Source organism: Magnolia sinica, chromosome 19 (assembly GCF_029962835.1).
Source record: "Magnolia sinica isolate HGM2019 chromosome 19, MsV1, whole genome shotgun sequence".
Classification (NCBI taxonomy): Eukaryota; Viridiplantae; Streptophyta; class Magnoliopsida; order Magnoliales; family Magnoliaceae; genus Magnolia; species Magnolia sinica.
In genome coordinates, this window is record NC_080591.1 from 63,580,751 (window position 1) to 63,593,139 (window position 12,389).

The window sequence follows — 12,389 nt, forward strand, 5'->3', positions numbered from 1 at the left end:
AGATTATCCTTATCGCTCGTTCGAACAGGAGGACCGATTCACTCCCATTTGGCCGACTCATTTGTAAGCTTGCACATGAGTTTGGCTTCAGGCTTGGGGCAGAAAAGCCAGTACCTGTTCGCTACATTAATGAGACGACCCTAAATCAGATGGAAATTGGGCCTCATCGACGGCAAGCCTCAAAAAGTGAAGATGAGACAGAGAGCGATGAGGAAGAGAGTTATGGCGAAGGTGGAGCTGAGATTGAAGAAGAACAGCAGGACGAGGAAGAGGTAGAGGCACAGGATTCGAGTGAGAGTTCTCCTCCTGTGGCACCAGAGCAGAGCGCAGATCAGGCTGCCAGGGATGCTGTATCGCTCGGCTTGAGGAAGGTCAGGCTGTTCTACGCCAGGATATCATGGATCTTCGAGGCCTTGTGAAGTATAAGTTTAAGAAGGTGACTCGAACTTTGAAGTCTATCCTATGTTGTTTGCAGGATAAGGGTACCCCGCCTCCATCTGCTGATTTTGGCGAGTAGTTGCAGTTGTAGTCGTCCTTTGCTTTGTTTTGTTGTTTGCCGTTGTTGGCATTGTAGTTAGAAGTTGTTTGTTGTTTGGAGTTTTAGATGTTTTAGTTCATATGCTTTCTCTGTCGCGATTCATGTAATGCTGCACTTCTTGTATTGCGACAATTTTGTTAAATGAAATGCATGTTGTTTGTCGTTGAATTTGTGCTGTAAATGCTATGTGGATGAATTATGTGGATGTTGAATCTTATAGGTTGCATCCTCTGTTGAATGTAGGGTATGCCTCCTAAGGGTTCGAAGACTTCGGCCTGTCTCTCTCTGGTTGAGTCGCTTGTCGGGGTTTCTCCCCTAAACGATAGCTAGACGGATCCACAGTCGGGCCCGTCTCATACTGGTGCTGGGTCGACACTTGTGATTCCACCTATGGCTCCTCCAGTCACGCCTTCGGTTCTTAAGCCGAACCTTGCATCTGCGTCGATATCGTATGCATCTTCGTCTGCTCCGCCTCCTGATAGGTTTGAGCAGATGATGCTGTTGATGCAGCAACACCAGCTTTAGCAGCAGCAGCACCACCAGCAGCAGCAGCAGTTTCTGTCTTCCATGGCTGACATCTTTGCTCAGTCGGTGGGGGCAACTCCACCTGCTTCACCTATGCACCCATTTAGGAGTGCTAGTGCGAGCGGCACATTTGAGCGATTCCAGCACTTACGACCTCCCACATTTGCGGGTTCTCATAGACCCGAGGAGGTCGAGTACTGGATTGATCGCATCTCTAAGATGCTGAGGCCACTGCACTGTTCTAAGGTTGAGCAGGTCGAGCTTGCCTCCTTTATGTTTGAGAAGGAAGCTAATTTATGGTGGGACAGTGTTCTTCGCACTGTTGCGGAAGGATATGAGTGGTCGTGGCAGGCGTTTGAGGCACGCTTCCACAAGAAGTATTTCCCGGTTACGTACCGACATGAGAAGGAGAGTGAGTTCCTTCACCTTCGCCAGGGAGGGATGTTAGTGACGGAGTATGAGAACCGGTTTACTAAGCTGGGTCGCTATGCTCCTTTGATTCTGAGTGATTAGCCAATGTGGATGCAGCTTTTTTCTGAGGGGTTGAAGCCTGAGATCCGATTGAAGATGTGCTGTGCTAGCAGATCTTCCTATGCGGAGTTGGTGAGCATGTCTCTGCGAGCTGAGCAGGACAGGGACAGGTCGTCTCGTATGTGAGCACCTATGGTTCCCAGACCACGACCTGACTTTCAGAGTGCACCATTTCTTGGCAAGAGGCCGCAGGCAGATTCTCCTCCGAGGCGTTCAGCGGCGCCCACTCAGCAGGTGCGAGTTGATTTTCGCTGTTCGTACTATGGCAAGATGGGGCATTCGGATCGTACTTTCTTTTTCGCGTATGCGGGATAGTGGATTTACTCCACCGTAGAGGATCAGCCGTCCGAAGCCTCAGGTTATATCACCTCCACCTCTTCGTTCAGCGCCAGCTCATCCATCCTTCAGACCTTCTGTACCTAGCTTCAGGCCACTTCAGTGGCCCATGGTTCCTCCGCCGAATCGCCAGTAGTAGGCTCGAGTTTACGCGCTCTCAGCTGAAGCGCCTGTGGCTGACTTGGTGCCGAGATCCTTTGAGGTTACTGCTCACATTGAAGGTATTCCCGTTTCTATGTTGGTGGATACAGGGTCCACTACCTCTCTTATATCGTATGCGGCAGTTAGGCGCCTTGGTTTAGGCACTGTTTCTATGCAAGGAGTGACGCTCACTACTGCTACAGGGATCTCCTCTGCTATGAATAAGCGTTGTATGGATTGTTTGATTGATCTAGGGAGTGGATCGATTCTTGTTGACCTTTTTATCGCACCTCTTTACCATTACGATGTCATTATGAGTATGGATTGGCTCACGAGGATGTGGGCAGAGATTGATTGTGAAGCTAGGTCAGTGACAATCCATGGACCTGAGGGCGAGACAGTTACTTTCTCAGTTCAGGTCAGTTACCCTTTTCGTCTTGGTTATTATACTTCTCTGTTAGAGAGTATTGTTGAATCAACATTTGAAAGCATGCCTGTAGTTCGGGAGTTTGAAGATGTGTTTAAGTCGATTCCTGGAATACCCCCCTCAGCGCGAGATTGATTTTACTATCGATCTCATGCCTGGTGCGGCACCCATTTCTTTGCCCATCTATCGTATGCCTCCGAGTGAAATAGAGGAATTGAGGAAGCAAATAGATGACTTGTTGAATTTGGGCTTTATTCGGTCTAGTGTGTCTTCTTGGGGAGCACCTGTCCTGTTTATTAAGAACAAAGATGGTTCCTTGCGATTATGTATTGATTATCGCAGGTTGAATTAGGTAGCTGTGAAGAATAAGTACCCTTTGCATAGGATTGATGATTTATTTGATCAGTTGAAGGGGGCACGGTACTTCTCTAAGGTTGATCTGTAGTCAGGGTATCATTAGTTGCGCATCAAGAATAAGGACGTGCAGAAGACCGCCTTCAGAACTAGCTTTGGCCATTATGAGTTCCTTGTGAAGTCGTTCGGTCTTACGAACACACCGGCCGTGTTCATGAATCTGATGAACAGGGTGTTTCGGCCATTCTTGTTCCGATTCATCATTGTCTTTATCGATGACATTTTAATATATTCTGCGAGTCGGGAAGAGCATGAGGAGCACTTAAGAGCGGTCTTGGATACTCTCAGGAAGAATCAGCTTTTTGCGCAGTTCAAGAAATGCGATTTCTGGAAAGAGGAAGTCAAGTTCCTGGGACATGTGGTGTCCAAGGAAGGGAAAGTTGTCGATCTTGCTAAGGTAGCTACAGTTCAGGATTGGAAGCAGCCTGGTTCAATTATTGAGGTGAGAAGCTTTTTGGGTCTAGTAGGCTATTATCGACGCTTCATACGAGACTTCTCGAAGATAGCCAAGCCGTTGTCTCAGTTGACACGGAAAGATTTGAAGTTTGCTTGGAATGAGATGGCGGAGATAGCTTTTCAAGAGCTGAAGGATAAGTTGACGTCCGCCCCTGTGCTAGTATTGCCAGAGCAAGGGGTTAGGTATACGATATATACTGACGCCTCTCGCGTTGGTCTGGGTTGTGTCCTTATGTAGAAGGACAGGGTGATTGTTTATGTTTCGAGACAGTTGAGGAAACACGAAGAAAATTACCCTACACACGACCTGGAGTTGGTAGCTGTTATTTTTACATTAAAGCTCTGGAGACATTACCTCTACGGAGAGGAGTTCGAGCTCTTTTGCGACCACAAGAGCCTTAAGTATATTTTCACGCAGCGTGACTTGAATATGAGGCAACGCCGATGGATGGAAACATTGAAAGACTTTAAGTTCGATATTTCTTACCATCCGGGCAAGGCGAACCTTATGGCAGACGCGTTAAGTCGCAAGATGACTATAGACGCGTTGAGTCGCAAGAAGGCTATAGAGTTTGCGGAGTTTGTGCGAGACTTTGAGCAGAAACTTACGGTGGAAGAGCCGTATGAGGTTATCGCACACATTCGTGTACAACCCCTTATTGACAAGAGGATCGTTGCAGCTCAGGCAGATGATGAGCTTTTGGCGAAGATGAGAGAGCGGGTTGGTACAGATGAGGACTCCGAGTGGAGTGTTAGTTCAGATGGGGGCCTAGGATTTCGTGGCTGGTTATGTGTCCTAGACATTCCTGACTTGAGACGGGAGGTTCTCAGTCAGCCCATAATTCTAAGCTTGCGATGCATCCAGGTAGCACGAAGATGTATCAGGATATGAGAAGATCTTATTAGTGGGACAACATGAAGGTTCACATTGCTGATTTTTTATCTCATTGTCTCACATGCCAGCAGGTCAAGGCAGAGCATCGCCGACCTCCTGGGCTGCTTCAGCCCATGCCCATAGCAGAATGGAAGTGGGACTTCATCTCTATGGATTTTATTTCGGGGTTGTCGAGAACGAGGAAGAGACATGACTCTATTTGGGTGATCGTCGACCGATTGACGAAGTCGGCTCATTTCTTACCGATCAGAGTCACAAACTCTGCAGACGAGTTGGCTAGATTGTACATCAAGGAGATTGTACGTCTACATGGAGTTCCCTTGGAGATTATGTCTGACAGAGACACGCGTTTCACATCTATCTTCTGGACTCGTATCCAGGAAGGATGGGTGTGAAATTGAAGTTCAGCACCGCGTTTCATCCACAGACAGATGGGCAGACGGAACGTGTGAATCAGATTTTGGAAGACATGTTGCGAGCTTGTGTTTTGGACTTCAAGGACAGTTGGGATGATTGTCTCCCTTATGCAGAGTTCGCGTATAATAACAGTTTCCAGGCGAGTATCGGCATGGCTCCCTATGAGGCATTGTATGGTCGCCCGTGCAGAGCACCGCATTGCTGGGTAGAAGTTGGCGAGCGTAGTTTGATTGCTCCGGAGTTCGTGCAGGCGACTTCAGAGAAAGTTGACATTATTCGACGTCGACTTTTGACAGCCCAGAGCAGGCAGAAGAGTTACGCTGATACGAGGCGGTGACTACTTGAGTTTGAGGTTGGAGACCATGTATTTCTTAAGGTTTCTCTTATGAAGGGAGTTATGTGGTTTGGTAAGAAGGGAAAGCTTATGCCAAGATTTATTGGTCCATTTCAAATTCTGGATCGAGTGGGAGCGGTAGCATACCACCTTTCTTTGCCCACACCACTTGCGGGTGTGCATAACATATTCCATGTTTCTATGCTAAAGAAGTACGTTCCTGATCCTTCGCATATTATCAGTTCGGAGCAGGTGCAGTTGAACGAGGATGCCACATATGTACTGCGACCGATGCGTATCTTAGACAGGAAGGAGCAGGTATTGCGTAACAAGGTCATCCCTCTTGTGAAAGTACTATGGACGCATAATAGTGAAGAGGAGGCTACTTGGGAGACTGAAGCTGAGGTCAGAAAAAGCTATCCTCAGATTCTTGAGGAATATGAGAAGGTACGAATTTCAAGGATGAAATTTTTCTTTAAGGGGGGTAGATTGTAATGACCCAAAAAATTTTATGCCAAGACCCGAGTACTACCTCTATTTTCCTTAGAAGTTATTTGTGGTTTAATTAGCGTTAAACTCGATTGCTTGTGAAATTACCATCAATCACTTTAAATTTGATCTGCAGGGCTCAAAACCTGTAGAATTGTTAGCGCTATGTTACACTGAAATCTGGGATTCAACGCTAAATCCAGTTGCTCTTGGGAATTTTTAGAAGCTTTGGATCGGATCTGAACCGCGCGTCGAAAGTCCGATAGCGATGATCTTAGACAGTTATGGTCACCATGTTGGACTTGATCATCACCTCAAAAATCAAGTCCAGATGATGTCCTGGGTCGATTTGATTGAGTCTGGAGTGAAGAGTGTGAGAACGGTGAGAAATTAAATATGACTTTATGAAATCTGAGTCGAGTCGCTTGCGTGACGATTTTAAGCAATCTGATCATTGGATTCTGACCGAATTTAACCCTCGGATTAGGGAAGATGGCCCAGGCATGTCATTATGCTTGTGGACCTGATCGAGTTTCAGTGACCGTTGAATTGAGTGTGGTCCGCCACGGCTGATCTGTAAAGCCGATCGGTACAAAAACTCAGCCTGACCTAGATCCATGGTCAGTGAGCTTAAGTCCGACCCCGCGTGGAAAAAGGACCACCGGAAGTGTTCCGTTGGATCGAGAGAGGCCTGATTTGGTTATAACCTAAGTATACCTTGGCCTTGGGGCTATTTTCATCAATGTTAGGCCTATATATAGACCTTAAAACCCTCACTCTCTATGCCATACGAATTTCCTAAACCCTAGTTAAGAGAGAGAGAGAGGAAAAGAGAGAGTAAGTGAGAGAGAAGTTGGTGAATCATTTGAGATTCTTTCCTGTTACTCTACATCCTTAAACCATCACTTTTGAATCGTTATTCTGGCGATTCTAAGTTCCTTCTTGGGTAAGTTAACCTAACCCTAATCTGTTTAGAGCTTAGAATAGTTTATGTGTTGTTGTAGCTCATTTCTATTCTTGCCTTAGGTTATCTAGTCGCCGTTGACGAAGACATATCGTCTGAATCAGTTTGGTGTGCTTTTTCTGGTTTAAGGTGCAGACTATATTTGTATAGGTTATGGTTTTCAAGGCTTTCAATGTTAGATAATGGTTTATTGTTGTTATGGATGAAATTTCACATGCCAAATACCATGTTTATCTTGCATTCCTGATATGTATGTGTTATATTGAGATTTGTGTATTCTATGTGTATGTAGGAAGTATCGTATACGTATAAAATATGAACATGTGTTTGCCATAATTATTTTTCATGTACTTGTGCTAGTTGTATATGTGTCAACTCCTTGGCAAAAGGAATTGTCCAAATGCATGTATTTCAACATGCATCGTGTATGTTGAACTATGTATTCTAAGTGTTTGTAGAAATGTCTGAATGGTCTACAGTGCAATATATTATCCTATTTGCGGGCGTTGAGAAGCGATTCTCAACTCTCCTATTGGTGTGTATAATTTCCTACATGCAAGTCACATTCTTTGTCGTTTAACTTCAAGTATTACTTATGTGAAAATCCATGTTGAGTGATATTCTTCAACTGCTCATATACTACATGCTTTGAATTATTGTTCCATTACTATTCTAAATTGATTCTAAATTGTATATGCATATCTGTTATAATGGAATGTGTTTGGGACTATGAAATAGTCCAGGAAATCGGTAATCGGCCTTGAGTTCGTGGCTGAGGTTGCTTTCGCCACGAAGGATGTGATTTGACGAACTCGAGTCGTATTAGAGTTGTCGGCAGTGGTTTGGCCACATGGAGTGTTTGCGCAATCTATGTCGTTTAACCCAATGTGCGCTCGTGCTAGTCGAGTTCGTCAAGTAACCCGATTGTCCGATGTATGTTCACCATGTATGGATGCTATTTTTTGAATCTAGGGTACCAAACTTACCGATGAAATTCCATTAACCATTGTACCTTGATCCCCTAAGACTCATGAGCCGGACATGGTGGTATGGAACACCGTGTTCGAGCTGTCAGCCTATGCTGGGGTGACGAGCCTCCCCGTAGTGACCAGTGAGCAACCAAACTCGTGAGCCGATTATAGTGGTATGGGACACTATATTCGTGCTATCGGCCTACATTGATTGGTGACGAGCCATTTGTAGTGACCTCGAGCATACCTTGATACTGCATTAGGGCAACGAGCCTTAGAGTAGTAATGGAGGTATGATACGCGTGCATTGATTGGTGATGAGCCCTTTGCAGCGACCTAAAACCATATGATCGTATGAGATGGCCTAGGACTGACGACCCTAGAATGGATCACTGTGTGGAAATTGATATGAGGAAGGTACCTTAGCTTCCCAATCCTGCTGTATGAAAAGGACTAATAACAACTTGTAATCATGTTCATGCACCGCATTTGCATGTGCGTGGAAGTAATTGGCACTGCAGGAGGATGTCATGCGTAACGTAAGATGAAGATGCCGAGGGAGTAAGACGAGGGCATGCATCATTTATAAATACATCCTTGCACTAACAAGAGTAATTAGGACATGTTTGATTGTTCTGCTTTATCATTACTGCTTAATGGAGTTGATAACATGTTAACCTTTGCTTTATTGTTCCACTGAGTTGATCACTCACTCCCACGTTCTGGGATGGTGTTTAAACACCAACCAAACTCTGTCTTAGATGTAAATATTGATGCGACTCCTGAGGCAGAGTAGAAGTTCGAGGATGATGAGGCCACATTTTCTTTTATGCAGTTCTCAGGCGGGTTCTTGTGAGCCATGTCCTGATGCGCGGGACTTCTGGGTTTTCTTTTGGAATAGATAATGTCATTTGATGCTTATATTTTTGATAGTAACACTTGTAAGTATGACCTGACATGTATACGTATTTCAGGGACTTGCACATGTACACATGTTTCTTTAAGTCTTCCGCTTGCGTCTATCACTTATCTCTGAATTATGTTTGCAGTTTGGCTTAATCTATTCCATGTTTTATGTACTCATACAGACAACATACATCCATCATTAAATATGTTGCATAAGTGATGTTTTGAAACTCGGGAGCTGAGTTATGCTCGACCCCCGAATTTCAGGGCGTTACACATGTTCCCTGCAAATATCTCGAAATGCATTTGAGGTGTACTCTCCACCTCTCTCAGATCTGAGTACTTTAATTTTGTGACCACTTTCAACTTCAACACAAGCTTTAAAAATTTTAAAGATAGTGAAAGCGAAAGATTTTTCTTTGATGCAATACACCCAATGTCTTCTGATGAAATCATCAATGAAGGTAATAAAGTATTTATTACCTCCAAGAGAGGGTGTTTCATGCAGTCCACAAATATCAGTGTGAACCAACTGAAGTGGTTCCTTTGCTCTTCTGGACACTCCACTTGGGAAAGAGTTCCTTTGTTGCTTGCCGAGTGTGCACGCCTCACACACATGTTTTGGAGCTTCAATAGCCGGCGAGCCATGCACCATGCTTGATGAGGATAAAGTTTAAGGCCATTGAAATAGAGATGCCCAAAGCAAAGATGTCATCTCCATAAATCATTCTTCACGAGTCCATAGAAATAGTTCTCAGCCTTTCCGTTAATATGGAGTGGAAACATGCAATTCTTCGCCATTTGTACTTGAACCACAAGTCTTCTGTAAGCATCTCTTATAGAGAGAGAACAGTTCTCCATGTGTATGACATACCCTTTCTCAAGGAGTTGGCCGATACTGAGGATGTTATTTTTCATATTTGGTACGTAATACACATTAGAGATATAAATTGACTCACCATTCTTATAATAGATTTTAATTTTTTCTTTACCTATCACGGGTACCTTTAATGAGTTGCCAAAACTCACGTCGCCATGAACTCCTTCTGTGAGTCCAACGAGCAATTCTTTGTTACCACTCATGTGCTTTCTTGCACCAGTGTCGAGATACCACACATCTAGTCGTTCGCATGCCTTTTCTTGTGCGAGGAGGAGTGTGGAGTCTTCTTGTTTACGGTGTGATGCTTCAGCATAGTTGGATCATTCATCTTGATCCACTTTGCTCCAACACTCAAAGGCATAATGGTTGAATTTCTTACAATTGTGGCATTGAACGTTCTTTGTGTTTCCAAGACCACGTATGAACCAGCCTCTACCATTTCCTCTTCCACAGAAAGTGGTAGACTTTTGTTGATTTTGTTTATGGCTTGGATGATATCCATGCCCTCTACCTCTTGCACGATTGTTAGTGCTACGGCCGCCTCGTTGTGTATGGCCATTATTTTGTTCATTTAGAGTCAACTTAGACTCTAAGGTATGTTCAAGCATTGAACCAACATTCTTTTGCATTTGTTTCTCATGCACTTGCAACGATCCTATCAGTTCTTCAATGGACAATTTTTTCAAGTCCTTTGATTCTTCGATCGCCACAACCACATGCTCAAACTTGGTTGTGAGATATCGCAAGGCTTTTTCCATGACATGTATGTCTTCAACTTTTTCACCATTTCTTTTTAAATTGTTAATAATCACAATTAGACGTGAGAAGTAGTCAGAGGTACTTTCACCTTCCTTCATGTGCGGTGCTTCAAACTCGGCTCTTAGTGTTTGAAGGCGAACCTGCTTTACTTGATCAACACCCTTGAAGATGGTGCCAAGGGTATCCCAAGCTTGCTTGCTTGATATTGTTTCAACAATCTTTTCAAAGGTTGATTCATCCAACCCTTGATAGAGAAGGAACAAAGCCTTGTTTTCTTTCTTCCTTTGATTTTTTAGAGCGGTCTTTTCTTCGTTGGTGAAGACAGCTTCTTCCTCTATAGTGGGTTGTACATACCCATCGGTGACGATCTCTCATAGTTCTTGTGACCCAAACAACGCCTTCATTTGGATGCACCACTTTTCATAATTGTCCTTTGACAACTTAGGAACCTGTGGCAGGATTGAGCTGGCCATCTTTTTTTTATTTTTTAAAGGAGGAATGACTGATTTTTTTTTTTCAAATGAAGGGAGAGAGAGATGAAATAGAAAACAGATTTTTTAATAGATTTTTCAGCCAAAAAAAAAAAAAAACTTTTGAAATCTGATTTTATTTTTTTTGGCTGAAAAACAAAACTGTTGAAATTTGTTTTTTTTTTTTTTTGGAATAGATTTTTCTTTCTTGGCTGGGAAAATTGCTGGTAACTTAAAGCAGCAAAAAACTTGGCTTTGCAATCTGAATTTTTTTTCAAACAGATTTTTTTCAGAGAAATTTGTACTTGGCTGGAAAAAAATTGAAAACTTCTTCTAGAAAATGAACTAGGCTCTGATACCAGTTTGTTGGCAAAGGGGGGCCTTACACTTTGGCTTTATCTATGCCATGGATTTGAACTCACTAGACACGAAAAAATGAGAAGAGACTTTGCTACTTAACTGTTGCTTATAAGCTTACTGACTTGATTGCTTTTCTTGCTTACATGCTTACTGACTTGATTGCTTTGCTTGCTTACAAGCTTACTGACTTGATTGCTTTGCTTGCTTCAACTGGATGCATAAGATGCCCATTTATAGGCATTTGAATGTAATGTGGAAATACAAAACTGCCCCTACTAGGAGCTTCCAACATTAAATATTCTTAGAAACTACACAAACTTTTCATCTTCCAAAAGCATCTCCATGGAAGTGTTGCTATGCTTTGGAAGATGAACAGTCACAGTTAATTGCTGGGTTTTGGTTTGCAATTCCAACAGAACCGAGCAAGGATTTCACAAGACCTTCGCATGCCCCCAAAAAAATCAGCCATAGAATACATTGCTTTTGAGGACCATTCCTGGCTTGAATGAACTTGTCAAGGCTTTATTAGGTAGATAATCTAAAATTTCCACAGCAGGGTTTAGGCAATGGATCAACTCGGTCATGAGAATGGGGTGAGATCTAATCCCAAATTACTACTTGGCCAGGATGGATCTCCTCTAAACCATTTCAAAATGGAAAACCAGGTTTGTAGGCAACGAGGATTATCGAATGTGATTTTCTCTAATAAAGATTAAGGCTTTTATTGCCACATTTTCCAACACCTGGTTGGACGTGTCGATTTTTTTTCCTTTTATTATAACGGTTTTGTTTTGATGGTGGTATATGAAGGATAGAGTGCATGAGTGGTGTAAAAATAGGCAGTGGCTTAGATGAGTTGATTTATCATGGCTGCAATGGTAAGAGACATCGTTATTATAATTTATTTTTTTGATAGGTTGTTGCAGCTTTTTTTCTATTTCTTTTTATTTTTTCCATTAATTTGTTTGTTTTAGGTTGTTACAGCTTCATCTTCCCATGAATCAATCCCTACTGTAGATTGGATTGGCCATTGAAAGTCACTGGATATGCCCCATGTAAGTTTTGGATTGGAATTTAACCATGTTGCTTATAGTGAATGGGCCCCTCCTTTCATTAAATTGTATGAGAAGGAACGCGTTCTTACTGAGGCGTTGTTTGTCATAGGATATGCAATCCAAATGACATGGAATTGTTGAAATGTAATTAATTTTATTATTATTATTTTTTCTTGCAGGTTGTAGGCCCAGACAGATGATATGTGGCTATTAGGAGAAAACCTTATTATGTTTTGTATGTAGAGTTTGTTTATTTACCATCCATATATTAATTCATTTTGAGTTGTTCCATCTTTCTACATTTTATGTTCATCGTGTTCTTAGCATCTTCATATAACTGAATGGATGTGTTAGAGGATCAAGTTTCCTGGTCCTTTTATTTGACTCCTTGTAACCATTTCCAACACCAACTTGTGTCCACATGTTTAAGTCTAATAGCTTTTAGTCATGTTTGCTAATTCATGGCTTACTGTATGTGTTCTTAAAGAGTATCTATGGAGCTTTAAACAAAATGCATTACA

The 12,389-nt window shown here is 42.8% G+C and overlaps 1 long non-coding RNA gene across 1 annotated transcript in view; it reads right to left on the minus strand.

Annotated features, from left to right (window-relative positions):
• Positions 1–11,360, minus strand: part of LOC131235598 (uncharacterized) — a 29,525-nt gene extending 18,165 nt beyond the window's left edge. The window contains exon 1 of the long non-coding RNA XR_009166226.1: positions 11,233–11,360. This is a non-coding gene — a long non-coding RNA (uncharacterized LOC131235598). The remainder of the gene's footprint in view (positions 1–11,232) is intronic.
• Between the last annotated feature and the right edge of the window lie 1,029 nt (positions 11,361–12,389).